The sequence below is a fragment of the Aulonocara sp. 'chitande type north' Nkhata Bay genome, linkage group LG5, assembly GCF_057382095.1.
Source record: "Aulonocara sp. 'chitande type north' Nkhata Bay isolate Kocher_YH1m ecotype deep benthic linkage group LG5, A_spYH_male_GT1.1, whole genome shotgun sequence".
Classification (NCBI taxonomy): domain Eukaryota; kingdom Metazoa; phylum Chordata; class Actinopteri; order Cichliformes; family Cichlidae; genus Aulonocara; species Aulonocara sp. 'chitande type north' Nkhata Bay.
In genome coordinates, this window is record NC_141348.1 from 337,614 (window position 1) to 361,798 (window position 24,185).

Sequence of the window (24,185 nt, forward strand, 5' to 3'; positions counted from 1 at the left end):
CCCTGTGCTTCTGGCCGAGGCCATCTTCACCAAACCAGGCCCTGTGCTGCTTGCTGTGGCCATGTACAACACACCAGGCCCTGTGCTGGTTCCTGAGGCCAACTTCAACAATCCAGGACCTGTGCTGTTGGATAAATGCTAAACTGAGCCTTTGGGTTAGGGTATTATGCAAACATGCAGGTAGGGTTATAGGATTGTCTTCGTGACTTCAGGTACTTGCCACCTAATCACTTGAATCCATAAATTGAGACATTGTGCTGGGGCCAGCAGCTTACGGCCATACCACCCTGAGCACGCCCGACCTCGTCTGATCTCGGAAGCTAAGCAGGGCTGGGCTTGGTTAGTACTTGGATGGGGGAATACCTGGTGCTGTAAGCCTTTCTTTTTCATGTCATTGAACCGCTTTTGATCCAGAGAAGGGGTGTATTAAAAGACCAGAAGCAGCTCCCCATTAATGAGGGCACATTAACGACATTGCTTTTGGCTGTTTTCCAATGTCTTGTGCTGCTAGCTGATGCAACCTACACCACACAAGGGCCTGAGGGACCGGCTGGGGCCTCTTACACCACATCAGGGCCTGTGGCTGCTGGCTGAGGCCACTTACACCACACCAGGGCCTTAGTTGCTATTGAGGCCAATTACACCACACCAGGGTCTGTGGCTCTTGCTCAGGCCACTTACACCACACCAGGGCCTGTGGCACTGGCTGAGGCCACTTACACCACACCAGGGCCTTAGTTGCTATTGAGGCCAATTACACCACACAAGGGCCTGTGGCTGCTGGCTGAGGCCACCTACACCACACCAGGGCCTGTGGCTGCTGGCTGAGGCCACTTACACCACACCAGGGCCCTTTTGCTGCTGGCTGAGGCCACTTACACCACACCAGTGCCTGTGGCTTCTGGCTGAGGCGACTTACACCACACCAGGGCCTGTGGCTGCTGGCCGAGGCCACTTACACCACACCAGGGCCTGTGGCTGCTGGCTGAGGCCACCTACACCACACCAGGGCATTAGTTGCTATTGAGGCCAATTACACCACACCAGGGTCTGTGGCTCTTGCTCAGGCCACTTACACCACACCAGGGCCTGTGGCTCTTGCTCAGGCCACTTACACCACACCAGGGCCTGTGGCTGCTGGCTGAGGCCACTTACACCACACCAGGGCCTGTGGCTGCTGGCTGAGGCCACCTACACCACACCAGGGCCTGTGGCTGCTGGCTGAGGCCACCTACACCACACCAGGGCCTGTGGCTGCTGGCTGAGGCCACTTACACCACACCAAGGCCTGTGGCTCTTGCTCAGGCCACTCACATCACACCAGGCCCTGCGCTTCTGGCCGAGGCCATCTTCACCAAACCAGGCCCTGTGCTCCTTGCTGTGGCCATGTACAACACACCAGGTCCTGTGCTGGTTCCTGAGGCCATCTTCAACAATCCAGGGCCTGTGCTGTTGGATAAATGCCAAACTGAGCCTTTGGGTTAGGGTATTATGCAAACATGCAGGTATGGTTATAGCATTGTCTTCGTAACTTCAGGTACTTGCCACCTAATCACTTGAATCCATAAATTGAGACATTGTGCTGGGTCCAGCAGCTTACGGCCATACCACCCTGAGCACGCCCGACCTCGTCTGATCTCGGAAGCTAAGCAGGGCTGGGCTTGGTTAGTACTTGGATGGGAGACTGCCTGGGAATACCTGGTGCTGTAAGCCTTTGATTTTCATGTCATTGAACCGCTTTTGATCCAGAGAAGGGGTGTATTAAAAGACCAAAAGCAGCTGCCCATTAATGAGGGCACATTAACGACACTGCTTTTGGCTCTTTTCCAATGTCTTGTGCTGCTAGCTGATGCAACCTACACCACACAAGGGCCTGAGTGACCGGCTGGGGCCACTTACACCACATCAGGGCCTGTGGCTCTGGCTGAGGCCACTTTCACCACACCAGGGCCTGTGGCTGCTGGCTGAGGCCACCTACACCACACCAGGGCATTAGTTGCTATTGAGGCCAATTACACCACACCAGGGTCTGTGGCTCTTGCTCAGGCCACTTACACCACACCAGGGCCTGTGGCTCTTGCTCAGGCCACTTACACCACACCAGGGCCTGTGGCTGCTGGCTTAGGCCACCTACACCACACCAGGGCATTAGTTGCTATTGAGGCCAATTACACCACACCAGGGTCTGTGGCTCTTGCTCAGGCCACTTACACCACACCAGGGCCTGTGGCTCTTGCTCAGGCCACTTACACCACACCAGGGCCTGTGGCACTGGCTGAGGCCACTTACACCACACCAGGGCCTGTGGCTGCTGGCTGAGGCCACTTACACCACACCAGGGCCTGTGGCTGCTGGCTGAGGCCACTTACACCACACCAGGGCCTGTGGCTGGTGGCTGAGGCCACCTACACCACACCAGGGCCTGTGGCTGCTGGCTGAGGCGACTTACACCACACCAGGGCCCTTTTGCTTCTGGCTGAGGCCACTTACACCACACCAGTGCCTGTGGCTTCTGTCTGAGGCGACTTACACCACACCAGGGCCTGTGGCTGCTGGCTGAGGCCAATTACACCACACCAGGGTCTGTGGCTCTTGCTCAGACCACTTACACCACACCAGGGCCTGTGGCACTGGCTGAGGCCACTTACACCACACCAGGGCCTGTGGCTGCTGGCTGAGGCCACTTACACCACACCAGGGCCTGTGGCTGCTGGCTGAGGCCACCTACACCACACCAGGGCCTGTGGCTGCTGGCTGAGGCGACTTACACCACACCAGGGCCCTTTTGCTGCTGGCTGAGGCCACCTACACCACACCAGGGCCTGTGGCTTCTGGCTGAGGCGACTTACACCACACCAGGGCCTGTGGCTGCTGGCTGAGGCCACTTACACCACACCAAGGCCTGTGGCTCTTGCTCAGGCCACTCACACCAAACCAGGGCCTGTGGCTGCTTGCTGAGGCCATCTTCACCAAACCAGGCCCTGTGCTGCTTGCTGTGGCCATGTAAAACACACCAGGTCCTGTGCTGGTTCTTGAGGCCATCTTCAACAATCCAGGGCCTGTGCTGTTGGATAAATGCCAAACTGAGCCTTTTGGTTAGGGTATTATGCAAACATGCAGGTATGGTTATAGGATTGTCTTCGTAACTTCAGGTACTTGCCACCTAATCACTTGAATCCATAAATTGAGACATTGTGCTGGGGCCAGCAGCTTACGGCCATACCACCCTGAGCACGCCCGACCTCGTCTGATCTCGGAAGCTAAGCAGGGCTGGGCTTGGTTAGTACTTGGATGGGAGACTGCCTGGGAATACCTGGTGCTGTAAGCCTTTCATTTTCATGTCATTGAACCGCTTTTGATCCAGAGAAGGCGTGTATTAAAAGACCAGAAGCAGCTCCCCATTAATGAGGGCACATTAACGACATTGCTTTTGGCTGTTTTCCAATGTCTTGTGCTGCTAGCTGATGCCACCTACACCACACCAGGGCCTGAGTGACCGGCTGGGGCCACTTACACCACATCAGGGCCTGTTGCTCTGGCTGAGGCCACTTACACCACACCAGGGCCTGTGGCTGCTGGCTGAGGCCACTTACACCACACCAGGGCCTGTGGCTGCTGGCTGAGGCCACCTACACCACACCAGGGCCTTAGTTGCTATTGAGGCCAATTACACCACACCAGGGTATGTGGCTCTTGCTCAGGCCACTTACACCACACCAGGGCCTTAGTTGCTATTGAGGCCAATTACACCACACCAGGGCCTGTGGCACTGGCTGAGGCCACTTACACCACACCAGGGCCTGTGGCTGCTGGCTGAGGCCACTTACACCACACCAGGGACTGTGGCTTCTGGCTGAGGTGACTTACACCACACCAGAGCCTGTGGCTGCTGGCTGAGGCCACCTACACCACACCAGGGCCTGTGACTGCTGGCTGAGGCCACTTACACCACACCAGGGCCTTAGTTGCTATTGAGGCCACTTACACCACACCAGGGCCTGTGGCTGCTGGCTGAGGCCACTTACACCACACCAGGGCCTGTGGCTGCTGGCTGAGGCCACCTACACCACACCAGGGCCTGTGGCTGCTGGCTGAGGCCACCTACACCACACCAGGGCCTGTGGCTGCTGGCTGAGGCCACTTACACCACACCAAGGCCTGTGGCTCTTGCTCAGGCCACTCACATCACACCAGGCCCTGCGCTTCTGGCCGAGGCCATCTTCACCAAACCAGGCCCTGTGCTCCTTGCTGTGGCCATGTACAACACACCAGGCCCTGTGCTGGTTCCTGAGGCCATCTTCAACAATCCAGGGCCTGTGCTGTTGGATAAATGCCAAACTGAGCCTTTGGGTTAGGGTATTATGCAAACATGCAGGTATGGTTATAGCATTGTCTTCGTAACTTCAGGTACTTGCCACCTAATCACTTGAATCCATAAATTGAGACATTGTGCTGGGGCCAGCAGCTTACGGCCATACCACCCTGAGCACGCCCGACCTCGTCTGATCTCGGAAGCTAAGCAGGGCTGGGCTTGGTTAGTACTTGGATGGGGGAATACCTGGTGCTGTAAGCCTTTCTTTTTCATGTCATTGAACCGCTTTTGATCCAGAGAAGGGGTGTATTAAAAGACCAGAAGCAGCTCCCCATTAATGAGGGCACATTAACGACATTGCTTTTGGCTGTTTTCCAATGTCTTGTGCTGCTAGCTGATGCAACCTACACCACACAAGGGCCTGAGGGACCGGCTGGGGCCTCTTACACCACATCAGGGCCTGTGGCTGCTGGCTGAGGCCACTTACACCACACCAGGGCCTGTGGCTGCTGGCTGAGGCCACCTACACCACACCAGGGCCTTAGTTGCTATTGAGGCCAATTACACCACACCAGGGTCTGTGGCTCTTGCTCAGGCCACTTACACCACACCAGGGCCTGTGGCACTGGCTGAGGCCACTTACACCACACCAGGGCCTTAGTTGCTATTGAGGCCAATTACACCACACAAGGGCCTGTGGCTGCTGGCTGAGGCCACCTACACCACACCAGGGCCTGTGGCTGCTGGCTGAGGCCACTTACACCACACCAGGGCCCTTTTGCTGCTGGCTGAGGCCACTTACACCACACCAGTGCCTGTGGCTTCTGGCTGAGGCGACTTACACCACACCAGGGCCTGTGGCTGCTGGCCGAGGCCACTTACACCACACCAGGGCCTGTGGCTGCTGGCTGAGGCCACCTACACCACACCAGGGCATTAGTTGCTATTGAGGCCAATTACACCACACCAGGGTCTGTGGCTCTTGCTCAGGCCACTTACACCACACCAGGGCCTGTGGCTCTTGCTCAGGCCACTTACACCACACCAGGGCCTGTGGCTGCTGGCTGAGGCCACTTACACCACACCAGGGCCTGTGGCTGCTGGCTGAGGCCACCTACACCACACCAGGGCCTGTGGCTGCTGGCTGAGGCCACCTACACCACACCAGGGCCTGTGGCTGCTGGCTGAGGCCACTTACACCACACCAAGGCCTGTGGCTCTTGCTCAGGCCACTCACATCACACCAGGCCCTGCGCTTCTGGCCGAGGCCATCTTCACCAAACCAGGCCCTGTGCTCCTTGCTGTGGCCATGTACAACACACCAGGTCCTGTGCTGGTTCCTGAGGCCATCTTCAACAATCCAGGGCCTGTGCTGTTGGATAAATGCCAAACTGAGCCTTTGGGTTAGGGTATTATGCAAACATGCAGGTATGGTTATAGCATTGTCTTCGTAACTTCAGGTACTTGCCACCTAATCACTTGAATCCATAAATTGAGACATTGTGCTGGGTCCAGCAGCTTACGGCCATACCACCCTGAGCACGCCCGACCTCGTCTGATCTCGGAAGCTAAGCAGGGCTGGGCTTGGTTAGTACTTGGATGGGAGACTGCCTGGGAATACCTGGTGCTGTAAGCCTTTGATTTTCATGTCATTGAACCGCTTTTGATCCAGAGAAGGGGTGTATTAAAAGACCAAAAGCAGCTGCCCATTAATGAGGGCACATTAACGACACTGCTTTTGGCTCTTTTCCAATGTCTTGTGCTGCTAGCTGATGCAACCTACACCACACAAGGGCCTGAGTGACCGGCTGGGGCCACTTACACCACATCAGGGCCTGTGGCTCTGGCTGAGGCCACTTTCACCACACCAGGGCCTGTGGCTGCTGGCTGAGGCCACCTACACCACACCAGGGCATTAGTTGCTATTGAGGCCAATTACACCACACCAGGGTCTGTGGCTCTTGCTCAGGCCACTTACACCACACCAGGGCCTGTGGCTCTTGCTCAGGCCACTTACACCACACCAGGGCCTGTGGCTGCTGGCTTAGGCCACCTACACCACACCAGGGCATTAGTTGCTATTGAGGCCAATTACACCACACCAGGGTCTGTGGCTCTTGCTCAGGCCACTTACACCACACCAGGGCCTGTGGCTCTTGCTCAGGCCACTTACACCACACCAGGGCCTGTGGCACTGGCTGAGGCCACTTACACCACACCAGGGCCTGTGGCTGCTGGCTGAGGCCACTTACACCACACCAGGGCCTGTGGCTGCTGGCTGAGGCCACTTACACCACACCAGGGCCTGTGGCTGGTGGCTGAGGCCACCTACACCACACCAGGGCCTGTGGCTGCTGGCTGAGGCGACTTACACCACACCAGGGCCCTTTTGCTTCTGGCTGAGGCCACTTACACCACACCAGTGCCTGTGGCTTCTGTCTGAGGCGACTTACACCACACCAGGGCCTGTGGCTGCTGGCTGAGGCCAATTACACCACACCAGGGTCTGTGGCTCTTGCTCAGACCACTTACACCACACCAGGGCCTGTGGCACTGGCTGAGGCCACTTACACCACACCAGGGCCTGTGGCTGCTGGCTGAGGCCACTTACACCACACCAGGGCCTGTGGCTGCTGGCTGAGGCCACCTACACCACACCAGGGCCTGTGGCTGCTGGCTGAGGCGACTTACACCACACCAGGGCCCTTTTGCTGCTGGCTGAGGCCACCTACACCACACCAGGGCCTGTGGCTTCTGGCTGAGGCGACTTACACCACACCAGGGCCTGTGGCTGCTGGCTGAGGCCACTTACACCACACCAAGGCCTGTGGCTCTTGCTCAGGCCACTCACATCACACCAGGGCCTGTGCTGCTAGCTGAGGCCACTTACACCAAACCAGGGCCTGTGGCTGCTTGCTGAGGCCATCTTCACCAAACCAGGCCCTGTGCTGCTTGCTGTGGCCATGTAAAACACACCAGGTCCTGTGCTGGTTCTTGAGGCCATCTTCAACAATCCAGGGCCTGTGCTGTTGGATAAATGCCAAACTGAGCCTTTTGGTTAGGGTATTATGCAAACATGCAGGTATGGTTATAGGATTGTCTTCGTAACTTCAGGTACTTGCCACCTAATCACTTGAATCCATAAATTGAGACATTGTGCTGGGGCCAGCAGCTTACGGCCATACCACCCTGAGCACGCCCGACCTCGTCTGATCTCGGAAGCTAAGCAGGGCTGGGCTTGGTTAGTACTTGGATGGGAGACTGCCTGGGAATACCTGGTGCTGTAAGCCTTTCATTTTCATGTCATTGAACCGCTTTTGATCCAGAGAAGGCGTGTATTAAAAGACCAGAAGCAGCTCCCCATTAATGAGGGCACATTAACGACATTGCTTTTGGCTGTTTTCCAATGTCTTGTGCTGCTAGCTGATGCCACCTACACCACACCAGGGCCTGAGTGACCGGCTGGGGCCACTTACACCACATCAGGGCCTGTTGCTCTGGCTGAGGCCACTTACACCACACCAGGGCCTGTGGCTGCTGGCTGAGGCCACTTACACCACACCAGGGCCTGTGGCTGCTGGCTGAGGCCACCTACACCACACCAGGGCCTTAGTTGCTATTGAGGCCAATTACACCACACCAGGGTATGTGGCTCTTGCTCAGGCCACTTACACCACACCAGGGCCTTAGTTGCTATTGAGGCCAATTACACCACACCAGGGCCTGTGGCACTGGCTGAGGCCACTTACACCACACCAGGGCCTGTGGCTGCTGGCTGAGGCCACTTACACCACACCAGGGACTGTGGCTTCTGGCTGAGGTGACTTACACCACACCAGAGCCTGTGGCTGCTGGCTGAGGCCACCTACACCACACCAGGGCCTGTGACTGCTGGCTGAGGCCACTTACACCACACCAGGGCCTTAGTTGCTATTGAGGCCACTTACACCACACCAGGGCCTGTGGCTCTGGCTGAGGCCACTTACACCACACCAGGGCCTTATTTGCTATTGAGGCCAGTTACACCACACCAGGGCCTGTGGCTCTGGCTGAGGCCACTTACACCACACCAGGGCCTGTGGCTGCTGGCTGATTCCACTTACACCACACCAGGGCCTGTGGCTCTTGCGCAGGCCACTCACATCACACCAGGCCCTGCGCTTCTGGCCGAGGCCATCTTCACCAAACCAGGCCCTGTGCTGCTTGCTGTGGCCATGTACAACACACCAGGCCCTGTGCTGGTTCCTGAGGCCATCTTCAACAATCCAGGGCCTGTGCTGTTGGATAAATGCCAAACTGAGCCTTTGGGTTAGGGTATTATGCAAACATGCAGGTATGGTTATAGGATTGTCTTCGTAACTTCAGGTACTTGCCACCTAATCACTTGAATCCATAAATTGAGACATTGTGCTGGGCCCAGCAGCTTACGGCCATACCACCCTGAGCACGCCCGACCTCGTCTGATCTCGGAAGCTAAGCAGGGCTGGGCTTGGTTAGTACTTGGATGGGAGACTGCCTGGGAATACCTGGTGCTGTAAGCCTTTCATTTTCATGTCATTGAACCGCTTTTGATCCAGAGAAGGGGTGTATTAAAAGACCAAAAGCATCTGCCCATTAATGAGGGCACATTAACGACATTGCTTTTGGCTCTTTTCCAATGTCTTGTGCTGCTAGCTGATGCAACCTACACCACACAAGGGCCTGAGTGACCGGCTGGGGCCACTTACACCACATCAGGGCCTGTGGCTCTGGCTGAGGCCACTTACACCACACCAGGGCCTGTGGCTGCTGGCTGAGGCCACTTACACCACACCAGGGCCTGTGGCTGCTGGCTGAGGCCACCTACACCACACCAGGGCATTAGTTGCTATTGAGGCCAATTACACCACACCAGGGTCTGTGGCTCTTGCTCAGGCCACTTACACCACACCAGGGCCTGTGGCTCTTGCTCAGGCCACTTACACCACACCAGGGCCTGTGGCACTGGCTGAGGCCACTTACACCACACCAGGGCCTGTGGCTGCTGGCTGAGGCCACTTACACCACACCAGGGCCTGTGGCTGCTGGCTGAGGCCACTTATACCACACCAGGGCCTGTGGCTGCTGGCTGAGGCCACCTACACCACACCAGGGCCGGTGGCTGCTGGCTGAGGCGACTTACACCACACCAGGGCCCTTTTGCAGCTGGCTGAGGCCACTTACACCACACCAGTACCTGTGGCTTCTGGCTGAGGCGACTTACACCACACCAGGGCCTGTGGCTTCTGGCTGAGGCCAATTACACCACACCAGGGTCTGTGGCTCTTGCTCAGGCCACTTACACTACACCAGGGCCTGTGGCACTGGCTGAGGCCACTTACACCACACCAGGGCCTGTGGCTGCTGGCTGAGGCCAATTACACCACACCAGGGTCTGTGGCTCTTGCTCAGGCTACTTACACTACACCAGGGCCTGTGGCACTGGCTGAGGCCACTTACACCACACCAGGGCCTGTGGCTGCTGGCTGAGGCCACTTACACCACACCAGGGCCTGTGGCTGCTGGCTGAGGCCACTTACACCACACCAGGGCCTGTGGCTGCTGGCTGAGGCCACCTACACCACACCAGGGCCTGTGGCTGCTGGCTGAGGCCAGTTACACCACACCAGAGCCTGTGGCTGCTGGCTGAGGCCACTTACACCACACCAGGGCCTTAGTTGCTATTGAGGCCACTTACACCACACCAGGGCCTGTGGCTGCTGGCTGAGGCCAGTTACACCACACCAGGGCCTGTGGCTGCTGGCTGAGGCCACATACACCACACCAGGGCCTTAGTTGCTATTGAGGCCATTTACACCACACCAGGGTCTGTGGCTCTTGCTCAGGCCACTTACACCACACCAGGGCCTGTGGCACTGGCTGAGGCCACTTAGACCACACCAGGGCCTGTGGCTGCAGGCTGAGGCCACCTACACCACACCAGGGCCTGTGGCTGCTGGCTGAGGCGACTTACACCACACCAGGGCCTGTTGCTGCTGGCTGAGGCCACTTACACCACACCAGGGACTGTGGCTTCTGGCTGAGGTGACTTACACCACACCAGGGCCTGTGGCTGCTGGCTGAGGCCACTTACACCACACCAGGGCCTGTGGCTCTTGCTCAGGCCACTTACACCACACCAGGGCCTGTGGCTCTTGCTCAGGCCACTCATATCACACCAGGCCCTGCTCTTCTGGCCGAGGCCATCTTCACCAAACCAGGACCTGTGCTGCTAGCTGTGGCCATGTACAACACACCAGGCCCTGTGCTGGTTCCTGAGGCCATCTTCAACAATCCAGGGCCTGTGCTGTTGGATAAATGCTAAACTGAGCCTTTGGGTTAGGGTATTATGCAAACATGCAGGTATGGTTATAGGATTGTCTTCGTAACTTCAGGTACTTGCCACCTAATCACTTGAATCCATAAATTGAGACATTGTGCTGGGGCCAGCAGCTTACGGCCATACCACCCTGAGCACGCCCGACCTCGTCTGATCTCGGAAGCTAAGCAGGGCTGGGCTTGGTTAGTACTTGGATGGGAGACTGCCTGGGAATACTTGGTGCTGTAAGCCTTTCATTTTCATGTCATTGAACCGCTTTTGATCCAGAAAAGGGGTGTATTAAAAGACCAAAAGCAGCTGCCCATTAATGAGGGCACATTAACGACATTGCTTTTGGCTCTTTTCCAATGTCTTGTGCTGCTAGCTGATGCCACCTACACCACACCAGGGCCTGAGTGACCGGCTGGGGCCACTTACACCACATCAGGGCCTGTGGCTGCTGGCTGAGGCCAGTTACACCACACCAGAGCCTGTGGCTGCTGGCTGAGGCCACTTACACCACACCAGGGCCTTAGTTGCTATTGAGGCCACTTACACCACACCAGGGCCTGTGGCTGCTGGCTGAGGCCAGTTACACCACACCAGGGCCTGTGGCTGCTGGCTGAGGCCACATACACCACACCAGGGCCTTAGTTGCTATTGAGGCCATTTACACCACACCAGGGTCTGTGGCTCTTGCTCAGGCCACTTACACCACACCAGGGCCTGTGGCACTGGCTGAGGCCACTTAGACCACACCAGGGCCTGTGGCTGCAGGCTGAGGCCACCTCCACCACACCAGGGCCTGTGGCTGCTGGCTGAGGCGACTTACACCACACCAGGGCCTGTTGCTGCTGGCTGAGGCCACTTACACCACACCAGGGACTGTGGCTTCTGGCTGAGGTGACTTACACCACACCAGGGCCTGTGGCTGCTGGCTGAGGCCACTTACACCACACCAGGGCCTGTGGCTCTTGCTCAGGCCACTTACACCACACCAGGGCCTGTGGCTCTTGCTCAGGCCACTCATATCACACCAGGCCCTGCTCTTCTGGCCGAGGCCATCTTCACCAAACCAGGCCCTGTGCTGCTAGCTGTGGCCATGTACAACACACCAGGCCCTGTGCTGGTTCCTGAGGCCATCTTCAACAATCCAGGGCCTGTGCTGTTGGATAAATGCTAAACTGAGCCTTTGGGTTAGGGTATTATGCAAACATGCAGGTATGGTTATAGGATTGTCTTCGTAACTTCAGGTACTTGCCACCTAATCACTTGAATCCATAAATTGAGACATTGTGCTGGGGCCAGCAGCTTACGGCCATACCACCCTGAGCACGCCCGACCTCGTCTGATCTCGGAAGCTAAGCAGGGCTGGGCTTGGTTAGTACTTGGATGGGAGACTGCCTTGGAATACCTGGTGCTGTAAGCCTTTGATTTTCATGTCATTGAACCTCTTTTGATCCAGAGAAGGGGTGTATTAAAAGACCAAAAGCAGCTGCCCATTAATGAGGGCACATTAACGACATTGCTTTTGGCTGTTTTCCAATGTCTTGTGCTGCTAGCTGATGCCACCTACACCACACCAGGGCCTGAGTGACCGGCTGGGGCCACTTACACCACATCAGGGCCTGTGGCTCTGGCTGAGGCCACTTACACCACACCAGGGCCTGTGGCTGCTGGCTGAGGCCACTTACACCACACCAGGGCCTGTGGCTGCTGGCTGAGGCCACTTACACCACACCAGGGCCTGTGGCTGCTGGCTGAGGCCACTTACACCACACCAGGGCCTTAGTTGCTATTGAGGCCAATTACACCACACCAGGGCCTGTGGCTCTTGCTCAGGCCACTTACACCACACCAGGGCCTGTGGCTGCTGGCTGAGGCCACTTACACCACACCAGGGCCTGTGGCTCTTGCTCAGGCCACTTACACCACACCAGGGCCTGTGGCACTGGCTGAGGCCACTTAGACCACACCAGGGCCTGTGGCTGCTGGCTGAGGCCACTCACACCACACCAGGGCCTGTGGCTGCTAGCTGAGGCCACTTACACCAAACCAGGGCCTGTGGCTGCTTGCTGAGGCCATCTTCACCAAACCAGGCCCTGTGCTGCTTGCTGTGGCCATGTAAAACACACCAGGTCCTGTGCTGGTTCTTGAGGCCATCTTCAACAATCCAGGGCCTGTGCTGTTGGATAAATGCCAAACTGAGCCTTTTGGTTAGGGTATTATGCAAACATGCAGGTATGGTTATAGGATTGTCTTCGTAACTTCAGGTACTTGCCACCTAATCACTTGAATCCATAAATTGAGACATTGTGCTGGGGCCAGCAGCTTACGGCCATACCACCCTGAGCACGCCCGACCTCGTCTGATCTCGGAAGCTAAGCAGGGCTGGGCTTGGTTAGTACTTGGATGGGAGACTGCCTGGGAATACCTGGTGCTGTAAGCCTTTCTTTTTCATGTCATTGAACCGCTTTTGATCCAGAGAAGGGGTGTATTAAAAGACCAGAAGCAGCTCCCCATTAATGAGGGCACATTAACGACATTGCTTTTGGCTGTTTTCCAATGTCTTGTGCTGCTAGCTGATGCAACCTACACCACACAAGGGCCTGAGGGACCGGCTGGGGCCTCTTACACCACATCAGGGCCTGTGGCTGCTGGCTGAGGCCACTTACACCACACCAGGGCCTGTGGCTGCTGGCTGAGGCCACCTACACCACACCAGGGCCTTAGTTGCTATTGAGGCCAATTACACCACACCAGGGTCTGTGGCTCTTGCTCAGGCCACTTACACCACACCAGGGCCTGTGGCACTGGCTGAGGCCACTTACACCACACCAGGGCCTTAGTTGCTATTGAGGCCAATTACACCACACAAGGGCCTGTGGCTGCTGGCTGAGGCCACCTACACCACACCAGGGCCTGTGGCTGCTGGCTGAGGCCACTTACACCACACCAGGGCCCTTTTGCTGCTGGCTGAGGCCACTTACACCACACCAGTGCCTGTGGCTTCTGGCTGAGGCGACTTACACCACACCAGGGCCTGTGGCTGCTGGCCGAGGCCACTTACACCACACCAGGGCCTGTGGCTGCTGGCTGAGGCCACCTACACCACACCAGGGCATTAGTTGCTATTGAGGCCAATTACACCACACCAGGGTCTGTGGCTCTTGCTCAGGCCACTTACACCACACCAGGGCCTGTGGCTCTTGCTCAGGCCACTTACACCACACCAGGGCCTGTGGCTGCTGGCTGAGGCCACTTACACCACACCAGGGCCTGTGGCTGCTGGCTGAGGCCACCTACACCACACCAGGGCCTGTGGCTGCTGGCTGAGGCCACCTACACCACACCAGGGCCTGTGGCTGCTGGCTGAGGCCACTTACACCACACCAAGGCCTGTGGCTCTTGCTCAGGCCACTCACATCACACCAGGCCCTGCGCTTCTGGCCGAGGCCATCTTCACCAAACCAGGCCCTGTGCTCCTTGCTGTGGCCATGTACAACACACCAGGTCCTGTGCTGGTTCCTGAGGCCATCTTCAACAATCCAGGGCCTGTGCTGTTGGATAAATGCCAAACTGAGCCTTTGGGTTAGGGTATTATGCAAACATGCAGGTATGGTTATAGCATTGTCTTCGTAACTTCAGGTACTTGCCACCTAATCACTTGAATCCATAAATTGAGACATTGTGCTGGGTCCAGCAGCTTACGGCCATACCACCCTGAGCACGCCCGACCTCGTCTGATCTCGGAAGCTAAGCAGGGCTGGGCTTGGTTAGTACTTGGATGGGAGACTGCCTGGGAATACCTGGTGCTGTAAGCCTTTGATTTTCATGTCATTGAACCGCTTTTGATCCAGAGAAGGGGTGTATTAAAAGACCAAAAGCAGCTGCCCATTAATGAGGGCACATTAACGACACTGCTTTTGGCTCTTTTCCAATGTCTTGTGCTGCTAGCTGATGCAACCTACACCACACAAGGGCCTGAGTGACCGGCTGGGGCCACTTACACCACATCAGGGCCTGTGGCTCTGGCTGAGGCCACTTTCACCACACCAGGGCCTGTGGCTGCTGGCTGAGGCCACCTACACCACACCAGGGCATTAGTTGCTATTGAGGCCAATTACACCACACCAGGGTCTGTGGCTCTTGCTCAGGCCACTTACACCACACCAGGGCCTGTGGCTCTTGCTCAGGCCACTTACACCACACCAGGGCCTGTGGCTGCTGGCTTAGGCCACCTACACCACACCAGGGCATTAGTTGCTATTGAGGCCAATTACACCACACCAGGGTCTGTGGCTCTTGCTCAGGCCACTTACACCACACCAGGGCCTGTGGCTCTTGCTCAGGCCACTTACACCACACCAGGGCCTGTGGCACTGGCTGAGGCCACTTACACCACACCAGGGCCTGTGGCTGCTGGCTGAGGCCACTTACACCACACCAGGGCCTGTGGCTGCTGGCTGAGGCCACTTACACCACACCAGGGCCTGTGGCTGGTGGCTGAGGCCACCTACACCACACCAGGGCCTGTGGCTGCTGGCTGAGGCGACTTACACCACACCAGGGCCCTTTTGCTTCTGGCTGAGGCCACTTACACCACACCAGTGCCTGTGGCTTCTGTCTGAGGCGACTTACACCACACCAGGGCCTGTGGCTGCTGGCTGAGGCCAATTACACCACACCAGGGTCTGTGGCTCTTGCTCAGACCACTTACACCACACCAGGGCCTGTGGCACTGGCTGAGGCCACTTACACCACACCAGGGCCTGTGGCTGCTGGCTGAGGCCACTTACACCACACCAGGGCCTGTGGCTGCTGGCTGAGGCCACCTACACCACACCAGGGCCTGTGGCTGCTGGCTGAGGCGACTTACACCACACCAGGGCCCTTTTGCTGCTGGCTGAGGCCACCTACACCACACCAGGGCCTGTGGCTTCTGGCTGAGGCGACTTACACCACACCAGGGCCTGTGGCTGCTGGCTGAGGCCACTTACACCACACCAAGGCCTGTGGCTCTTGCTCAGGCCACTCACATCACACCAGGGCCTGTGCTGCTAGCTGAGGCCACTTACACCAAACCAGGGCCTGTGGCTGCTTGCTGAGGCCATCTTCACCAAACCAGGCCCTGTGCTGCTTGCTGTGGCCATGTAAAACACACCAGGTCCTGTGCTGGTTCTTGAGGCCATCTTCAACAATCCAGGGCCTGTGCTGTTGGATAAATGCCAAACTGAGCCTTTTGGTTAGGGTATTATGCAAACATGCAGGTATGGTTATAGGATTGTCTTCGTAACTTCAGGTACTTGCCACCTAATCACTTGAATCCATAAATTGAGACATTGTGCTGGGGCCAGCAGCTTACGGCCATACCACCCTGAGCACGCCCGACCTCGTCTGATCTCGGAAGCTAAGCAGGGCTGGGCTTGGTTAGTACTTGGATGGGAGACTGCCTGGGAATACCTGGTGCTGTAAGCCTTTCATTTTCATGTCATTGAACCGCTTTTGATCCAGAGAAGGCGTGTATTAAAAGACCAGAAGCAGCTCCCCATTAATGAGGGCACATTAACGACATTGCTTTTGGCTGTTTTCCAATGTCTTGTGCTGCTAGCTGATGCCACCTACACCACACCAGGGCCTGAGTGACCGGCTGGGGCCACTTACACCACATCAGGGCCTGTTGCTCTGGCTGAGGCCACTTACACCACACCAGGGCCTGTGGCTGCTGGCTGAGGCCACTTACACCACACCAGGGCCTGTGGCTGCTGGCTGAGGCCACCTACACCACACCAGGGCCTTAGTTGCTATTGAGGCCAATTACACCACACCAGGGTATGTGGCTCTTGCTCAGGCCACTTACACCACACCAGGGCCTTAGTTGCTATTGAGGCCAATTACACCACACCAGGGCCTGTGGCACTGGCTGAGGCCACTTACACCACACCAGGGCCTGTGGCTGCTGGCTGAGGCCACTTACACCACACCAGGGACTGTGGCTTCTGGCTGAGGTGACTTACACCACACCAGAGCCTGTGGCTGCTGGCTGAGGCCACCTACACCACACCAGGGCCTGTGACTGCTGGCTGAGGCCACTTACACCACACCAGGGCCTTAGTTGCTATTGAGGCCACTTACACCACACCAGGGCCTGTGGCTCTGGCTGAGGCCACTTACACCACACCAGGGCCTTATTTGCTATTGAGGCCAGTTACACCACACCAGGGCCTGTGGCTCTGGCTGAGGCCACTTACACCACACCAGGGCCTGTGGCTGCTGGCTGATTCCACTTACACCACACCAGGGCCTGTGGCTCTTGCGCAGGCCACTCACATCACACCAGGCCCTGCGCTTCTGGCCGAGGCCATCTTCACCAAACCAGGCCCTGTGCTGCTTGCTGTGGCCATGTACAACACACCAGGCCCTGTGCTGGTTCCTGAGGCCATCTTCAACAATCCAGGGCCTGTGCTGTTGGATAAATGCCAAACTGAGCCTTTGGGTTAGGGTATTATGCAAACATGCAGGTATGGTTATAGGATTGTCTTCGTAACTTCAGGTACTTGCCACCTAATCACTTGAATCCATAAATTGAGACATTGTGCTGGGCCCAGCAGCTTACGGCCATACCACCCTGAGCACGCCCGACCTCGTCTGATCTCGGAAGCTAAGCAGGGCTGGGCTTGGTTAGTACTTGGATGGGAGACTGCCTGGGAATACCTGGTGCTGTAAGCCTTTCATTTTCATGTCATTGAACCGCTTTTGATCCAGAGAAGGGGTGTATTAAAAGACCAAAAGCATCTGCCCATTAATGAGGGCACATTAACGACATTGCTTTTGGCTCTTTTCCAATGTCTTGTGCTGCTAGCTGATGCAACCTACACCACACAAGGGCCTGAGTGACCGGCTGGGGCCACTTACACCACATCAGGGCCTGTGGCTCTGGCTGAGGCCACTTACACCACACCAGGGCCTGTGGCTGCTGGCTGAGGCCACTTACACCACACCAGGGCCTGTGGCTGCTGGCTGAGGCCACCTACACCACACCAGGGCATTAGTTGCTATTGAGGCCAATTACACCACACCAGGGTCTGTGGCTCTTGCTCAGGCCACTTACACCACACCAGGGCCTGTGGCTCTTGCTCAGGCCACTTACACCACACCAGGGCCTGTGGCACTGGCTGAGGCCACTTACACCACACCAGGGCCTGTGGCTGCTGGCTGAGGCCACTTACACCACACCAGGGCCTGTGGCTGCTGGCTGAGGCCACTTATACCACACCAGGGCCTGTGGCTGCTGGCTGAGGCCACCTACACCACACCAGGGCCGGTGGCTGCTGGCTGAGGCGACTTACACCACACCAGGGCCCTTTTGCAGCTGGCTGAGGCCACTTACACCACACCAGTACCTGTGGCTTCTGGCTGAGGCGACTTACACCACACCAGGGCCTGTGGCTTCTGGCTGAGGCCAATTACACCACACCAGGGTCTGTGGCTCTTGCTCAGGCCACTTACACTACACCAGGGCCTGTGGCACTGGCTGAGGCCACTTACACCACACCAGGGCCTGTGGCTGCTGGCTGAGGCCAATTACACCACACCAGGGTCTGTGGCTCTTGCTCAGGCTACTTACACTACACCAGGGCCTGTGGCACTGGCTGAGGCCACTTACACCACACCAGGGCCTGTGGCTGCTGGCTGAGGCCACTTACACCACACCAGGGCCTGTGGCTGCTGGCTGAGGCCACTTACACCACACCAGGGCCTGTGGCTGCTGGCTGAGGCCACCTACACCACACCAGGGCCTGTGGCTGCTGGCTGAGGCCAGTTACACCACACCAGAGCCTGTGGCTGCTGGCTGAGGCCACTTACACCACACCAGGGCCTTAGTTGCTATTGAGGCCACTTACACCACACCAGGGCCTGTGGCTGCTGGCTGAGGCCAGTTACACCACACCAGGGCCTGTGGCTGCTGGCTGAGGCCACATACACCACACCAGGGCCTTAGTTGCTATTGAGGCCATTTACACCACACCAGGGTCTGTGGCTCTTGCTCAGGCCACTTACACCACACCAGGGCCTGTGGCACTGGCTGAGGCCACTTAGACCACACCAGGGCCTGTGGCTGCAGGCTGAGGCCACCTACACCACACCAGGGCCTGTGGCTGCTGGCTGAGGCGACTTACACCACACCAGGGCCTGTTGCTGCTGGCTGAGGCCACTTACACCACACCAGGGACTGTGGCTTCTGGCTGAGGTGACTTACACCACACCAGGGCCTGTGGCTGCTGGCTGAGGCCACTTACACCACACCAGGGCCTGTGGCTCTTGCTCAGGCCACTTACACCACACCAGGGCCTGTGGCTCTTGCTCAGGCCACTCATATCACACCAGGCCCTGCTCTTCTGGCCGAGGCCATCTTCACCAAACCAGGACCTGTGCTGCTAGCTGTGGCCATGTACAACACACCAGGCCCTGTGCTGGTTCCTGAGGCCATCTTCAACAATCCAGGGCCTGTGCTGTTGGATAAATGCTAAACTGAGCCTTTGGGTTAGGGTATTATGCAAACATGCAGGTATGGTTATAGGATTGTCTTCGTAACTTCAGGTACTTGCCACCTAATCACTTGAATCCATAAATTGAGACATTGTGCTGGGGCCAGCAGCTTACGGCCATACCACCCTGAGCACGCCCGACCTCGTCTGATCTCGGAAGCTAAGCAGGGCTGGGCTTGGTTAGTACTTGGATGGGAGACTGCCTGGGAATACTTGGTGCTGTAAGCCTTTCATTTTCATGTCATTGAACCGCTTTTGATCCAGAAAAGGGGTGTATTAAAAGACCAAAAGCAGCTGCCCATTAATGAGGGCACATTAACGACATTGCTTTTGGCTCTTTTCCAATGTCTTGTGCTGCTAGCTGATGCCACCTACACCACACCAGGGCCTGAGTGACCGGCTGGGGCCACTTACACCACATCAGGGCCTGTGGCTGCTGGCTGAGGCCAGTTACACCACACCAGAGCCTGTGGCTGCTGGCTGAGGCCACTTACACCACACCAGGGCCTTAGTTGCTATTGAGGCCACTTACACCACACCAGGGCCTGTGGCTGCTGGCTGAGGCCAGTTACACCACACCAGGGCCTGTGGCTGCTGGCTGAGGCCACATACACCACACCAGGGCCTTAGTTGCTATTGAGGCCATTTACACCACACCAGGGTCTGTGGCTCTTGCTCAGGCCACTTACACCACACCAGGGCCTGTGGCACTGGCTGAGGCCACTTAGACCACACCAGGGCCTGTGGCTGCAGGCTGAGGCCACCTCCACCACACCAGGGCCTGTGGCTGCTGGCTGAGGCGACTTACACCACACCAGGGCCTGTTGCTGCTGGCTGAGGCCACTTACACCACACCAGGGACTGTGGCTTCTGGCTGAGGTGACTTACACCACACCAGGGCCTGTGGCTGCTGGCTGAGGCCACTTACACCACACCAGGGCCTGTGGCTCTTGCTCAGGCCACTTACACCACACCAGGGCCTGTGGCTCTTGCTCAGGCCACTCATATCACACCAGGCCCTGCTCTTCTGGCCGAGGCCATCTTCACCAAACCAGGCCCTGTGCTGCTAGCTGTGGCCATGTACAACACACCAGGCCCTGTGCTGGTTCCTGAGGCCATCTTCAACAATCCAGGGCCTGTGCTGTTGGATAAATGCTAAACTGAGCCTTTGGGTTAGGGTATTATGCAAACATGCAGGTATGGTTATAGGATTGTCTTCGTAACTTCAGGTACTTGCCACCTAATCACTTGAATCCATAAATTGAGACATTGTGCTGGGGCCAGCAGCTTACGGCCATACCACCCTGAGCACGCCCGACCTCGTCTGATCTCGGAAGCTAAGCAGGGCTGGGCTTGGTTAGTACTTGGATGGGAGACTGCCTTGGAATACCTGGTGCTGTAAGCCTTTGATTTTCATGTCATTGAACCTCTTTTGATCCAGAGAAGGGGTGTATTAAAAGACCAAAAGCAGCTGCCCATTAATGAGGGCACATTAACGACATTGCTTTTGGCTGTTTTCCAATGTCTTGTGCTGCTAGCTGATGCCACCTACACCACACCAGGGCCTGAGTGACCGGCTGGGGCCACTTACACCACATCAGGGCCTGTGGCTCTGGCTGAGGCCACTTACACCACACCAGGGCCTGTGGCTGCTGGCTGAGGCCACTTACACCACACCAGGGCCTGTGGCTGCTGGCTGAGGCCACTTACACCACACCAGGGCCTGTGGCTGCTGGCTGAGGCCACTTACACCACACCAGGGCCTTAGTTGCTATTGAGGCCAATTACACCACACCAGGGCCTGTGGCTCTTGCTCAGGCCACTTACACCACACCAGGGCCTGTGGCTGCTGGCTGAGGCCACTTACACCACACCAGGGCCTGTGGCTCTTGCTCAGGCCACTTACACCACACCAGGGCCTGTGGCACTGGCTGAGGCCACTTAGACCACACCAGGGCCTGTGGCTGCTGGCTGAGGCCACTCACACCACACCAGGGCCTGTGGCTGCTAGCTGAGGCCACTTACACCAAACCAGGGCCTGTGGCTGCTTGCTGAGGCCATCTTCACCAAACCAGGCCCTGTGCTGCTTGCTGTGGCCATGTAAAACACACCAGGTCCTGTGCTGGTTCTTGAGGCCATCTTCAACAATCCAGGGCCTGTGCTGTTGGATAAATGCCAAACTGAGCCTTTTGGTTAGGGTATTATGCAAACATGCAGGTATGGTTATAGGATTGTCTTCGTAACTTCAGGTACTTGCCACCTAATCACTTGAATCCATAAATTGAGACATTGTGCTGGGGCCAGCAGCTTACGGCCATACCACCCTGAGCACGCCCGACCTCGTCTGATCTCGGAAGCTAAGCAGGGCTGGGCTTGGTTAGTACTTGGATGGGAGACTGCCTGGGAATACCTGGTGCTGTAAGCCTTTCTTTTTCATGTCATTGAACCGCTTTTGATCCAGAGAAGGGGTGTATTAAAAGACCAGAAGCAGCTCCCCATTAATGAGGGCACATTAACGACATTGCTTTTGGCTGTTTTCCAATGTCTTGTGCTGCTAGCTGATGCAACCTACACCACACAAGGGCCTGAGGGACCGGCTGGGGCCTCTTACACCACATCAGGGCCTGTGGCTGCTGGCTGAGGCCACTTACACCACACCAGGGCCTGTGGCTGCTGGCTGAGGCCACCTACACCACACCAGGGCCTTAGTTGCTATTGAGGCCAATTACACCACACCAGGGTCTGTGGCTCTTGCTCAGGCCACTTACACCACACCAGGGCCTGTGGCACTGGCTGAGGCCACTTACACCACACCAGGGCCTTAGTTGCTATTGAGGCCAATTACACCACACAAGGGCCTGTGGCTGCTGGCTGAGGCCACCTACACCACACCAGGGCCTGTGGCTGCTGGCTGAGGCCACTTACACCACACCAGGGCCCTTTTGCTGCTGGCTGAGGCCACTTACACCACACCAGTGCCTGTGGCTTCTGGCTGAGGCGACTTACACCACACCAGGGCCTGTGGCTGCTGGCCGAGGCCACTTACACCACACCAGGGCCTGTGGCTGCTGGCTGAGGCCACCTACACCACACCAGGGCATTAGTTGCTATTGAGGCCAATTACACCACACCAGGGTCTGTGGCTCTTGCTCAGGCCACTTACACCACACCAGGGCCTGTGGCTCTTGCTCAGGCCACTTACACCACACCAGGGCCTGTGGCTGCTGGCTGAGGCCACTTACACCACACCAGGGCCTGTGGCTGCTGGCTGAGGCCACCTACACCACACCAGGGCCTGTGGCTGCTGGCTGAGGCCACCTACACCACACCAGGGCCTGTGGCTGCTGGCTGAGGCCACTTACACCACACCAAGGCCTGTGGCTCTTGCTCAGGCCACTCACATCACACCAGGCCCTGCGCTTCTGGCCGAGGCCATCTTCACCAAACCAGGCCCTGTGCTCCTTGCTGTGGCCATGTACAACACACCAGGTCCTGTGCTGGTTCCTGAGGCCATCTTCAACAATCCAGGGCCTGTGCTGTTGGATAAATGCCAAACTGAGCCTTTGGGTTAGGGTATTATGCAAACATGCAGGTATGGTTATAGCATTGTCTTCGTAACTTCAGGTACTTGCCACCTAATCACTTGAATCCATAAATTGAGACATTGTGCTGGGTCCAGCAGCTTACGGCCATACCACCCTGAGCACGCCCGACCTCGTCTGATCTCGGAAGCTAAGCAGGGCTGGGCTTGGTTAGTACTTGGATGGGAGACTGCCTGGGAATACCTGGTGCTGTAAGCCTTTGATTTTCATGTCATTGAACCGCTTTTGATCCAGAGAAGGGGTGTATTAAAAGACCAAAAGCAGCTGCCCATTAATGAGGGCACATTAACGACACTGCTTTTGGCTCTTTTCCAATGTCTTGTGCTGCTAGCTGATGCAACCTACACCACACAAGGGCCTGAGTGACCGGCTGGGGCCACTTACACCACATCAGGGCCTGTGGCTCTGGCTGAGGCCACTTTCACCACACCAGGGCCTGTGGCTGCTGGCTGAGGCCACCTACACCACACCAGGGCATTAGTTGCTATTGAGGCCAATTACACCACACCAGGGTCTGTGGCTCTTGCTCAGGCCACTTACACCACACCAGGGCCTGTGGCTCTTGCTCAGGCCACTTACACCACACCAGGGCCTGTGGCTGCTGGCTTAGGCCACCTACACCACACCAGGGCATTAGTTGCTATTGAGGCCAATTACACCACACCAGGGTCTGTGGCTCTTGCTCAGGCCACTTACACCACACCAGGGCCTGTGGCTCTTGCTCAGGCCACTTACACCACACCAGGGCCTGTGGCACTGGCTGAGGCCACTTACACCACACCAGGGCCTGTGGCTGCTGGCTGAGGCCACTTACACCACACCAGGGCCTGTGGCTGCTGGCTGAGGCCACTTACACCACACCAGGGCCTGTGGCTGGTGGCTGAGGCCACCTACACCACACCAGGGCCTGTGGCTGCTGGCTGAGGCGACTTACACCACACCAGGGCCCTTTTGCTTCTGGCTGAGGCCACTTACACCACACCAGTGCCTGTGGCTTCTGTCTGAGGCGACTTACACCACACCAGGGCCTGTGGCTGCTGGCTGAGGCCAATTACACCACACCAGGGTCTGTGGCTCTTGCTCAGACCACTTACACCACACCAGGGCCTGTGGCACTGGCTGAGGCCACTTACACCACACCAGGGCCTGTGGCTGCTGGCTGAGGCCACTTACACCACACCAGGGCCTGTGGCTGCTGGCTGAGGCCACCTACACCACACCAGGGCCTGTGGCTGCTGGCTGAGGCGACTTACACCACACCAGGGCCCTTTTGCTGCTGGCTGAGGCCACCTACACCACACCAGGGCCTGTGGCTTCTGGCTGAGGCGACTTACACCACACCAGGGCCTGTGGCTGCTGGCTGAGGCCACTTACACCACACCAAG

At 57.3% G+C, this 24,185-nt stretch overlaps 15 non-coding genes and 2 pseudogenes across 15 annotated transcripts; all 17 read left to right on the forward strand.

Annotated features, from left to right (window-relative positions):
- The first annotated feature begins 269 nt into the window (after positions 1 to 269).
- LOC147328941 (5S ribosomal RNA) lies at positions 270 to 378 on the forward strand (annotated as a pseudogene).
- A 1,216-nt stretch (positions 379 to 1,594) lies between these two features.
- Positions 1,595 to 1,713, forward strand: LOC147328942 (5S ribosomal RNA). Its single transcript, XR_015129315.1, has one exon. It is a non-coding gene; the product is annotated as a 5S ribosomal RNA (ribosomal RNA).
- Positions 1,714 to 3,209: 1,496 nt separating this feature from the next.
- Positions 3,210 to 3,328, forward strand: LOC147328943 (5S ribosomal RNA). The gene has a single exon (XR_015129324.1). It is a non-coding gene; the product is annotated as a 5S ribosomal RNA (ribosomal RNA).
- A 1,136-nt stretch (positions 3,329 to 4,464) lies between these two features.
- On the forward strand, positions 4,465 to 4,573 carry LOC147328944 (5S ribosomal RNA; annotated as a pseudogene).
- A 1,256-nt stretch (positions 4,574 to 5,829) lies between these two features.
- On the forward strand, positions 5,830 to 5,948 carry LOC147328945 (5S ribosomal RNA). Its single transcript, XR_015129325.1, has one exon. It is a non-coding gene; the product is annotated as a 5S ribosomal RNA (ribosomal RNA).
- Positions 5,949 to 7,483: 1,535 nt separating this feature from the next.
- Positions 7,484 to 7,602, forward strand: LOC147328946 (5S ribosomal RNA). The gene has a single exon (XR_015129326.1). It is a non-coding gene; the product is annotated as a 5S ribosomal RNA (ribosomal RNA).
- Positions 7,603 to 8,734: 1,132 nt separating this feature from the next.
- On the forward strand, positions 8,735 to 8,853 carry LOC147328947 (5S ribosomal RNA). The gene has a single exon (XR_015129327.1). It is a non-coding gene; the product is annotated as a 5S ribosomal RNA (ribosomal RNA).
- A 1,929-nt stretch (positions 8,854 to 10,782) lies between these two features.
- On the forward strand, positions 10,783 to 10,901 carry LOC147328948 (5S ribosomal RNA). Its single transcript, XR_015129650.1, has one exon. It is a non-coding gene; the product is annotated as a 5S ribosomal RNA (ribosomal RNA).
- Positions 10,902 to 11,959: 1,058 nt separating this feature from the next.
- LOC147328949 (5S ribosomal RNA) lies at positions 11,960 to 12,078 on the forward strand. The gene has a single exon (XR_015129744.1). It is a non-coding gene; the product is annotated as a 5S ribosomal RNA (ribosomal RNA).
- A 901-nt stretch (positions 12,079 to 12,979) lies between these two features.
- LOC147328950 (5S ribosomal RNA) lies at positions 12,980 to 13,098 on the forward strand. Its single transcript, XR_015129328.1, has one exon. It is a non-coding gene; the product is annotated as a 5S ribosomal RNA (ribosomal RNA).
- Positions 13,099 to 14,354: 1,256 nt separating this feature from the next.
- LOC147328951 (5S ribosomal RNA) lies at positions 14,355 to 14,473 on the forward strand. The gene has a single exon (XR_015129330.1). It is a non-coding gene; the product is annotated as a 5S ribosomal RNA (ribosomal RNA).
- A 1,535-nt stretch (positions 14,474 to 16,008) lies between these two features.
- On the forward strand, positions 16,009 to 16,127 carry LOC147328952 (5S ribosomal RNA). The gene has a single exon (XR_015129331.1). It is a non-coding gene; the product is annotated as a 5S ribosomal RNA (ribosomal RNA).
- A 1,132-nt stretch (positions 16,128 to 17,259) lies between these two features.
- LOC147328953 (5S ribosomal RNA) lies at positions 17,260 to 17,378 on the forward strand. Its single transcript, XR_015129332.1, has one exon. It is a non-coding gene; the product is annotated as a 5S ribosomal RNA (ribosomal RNA).
- Positions 17,379 to 19,307: 1,929 nt separating this feature from the next.
- On the forward strand, positions 19,308 to 19,426 carry LOC147328954 (5S ribosomal RNA). Its single transcript, XR_015129651.1, has one exon. It is a non-coding gene; the product is annotated as a 5S ribosomal RNA (ribosomal RNA).
- A 1,058-nt stretch (positions 19,427 to 20,484) lies between these two features.
- On the forward strand, positions 20,485 to 20,603 carry LOC147328955 (5S ribosomal RNA). Its single transcript, XR_015129745.1, has one exon. It is a non-coding gene; the product is annotated as a 5S ribosomal RNA (ribosomal RNA).
- Positions 20,604 to 21,504: 901 nt separating this feature from the next.
- LOC147328956 (5S ribosomal RNA) lies at positions 21,505 to 21,623 on the forward strand. Its single transcript, XR_015129333.1, has one exon. It is a non-coding gene; the product is annotated as a 5S ribosomal RNA (ribosomal RNA).
- Positions 21,624 to 22,879: 1,256 nt separating this feature from the next.
- Positions 22,880 to 22,998, forward strand: LOC147328957 (5S ribosomal RNA). Its single transcript, XR_015129334.1, has one exon. It is a non-coding gene; the product is annotated as a 5S ribosomal RNA (ribosomal RNA).
- Positions 22,999 to 24,185: the final 1,187 nt, after the last annotated feature.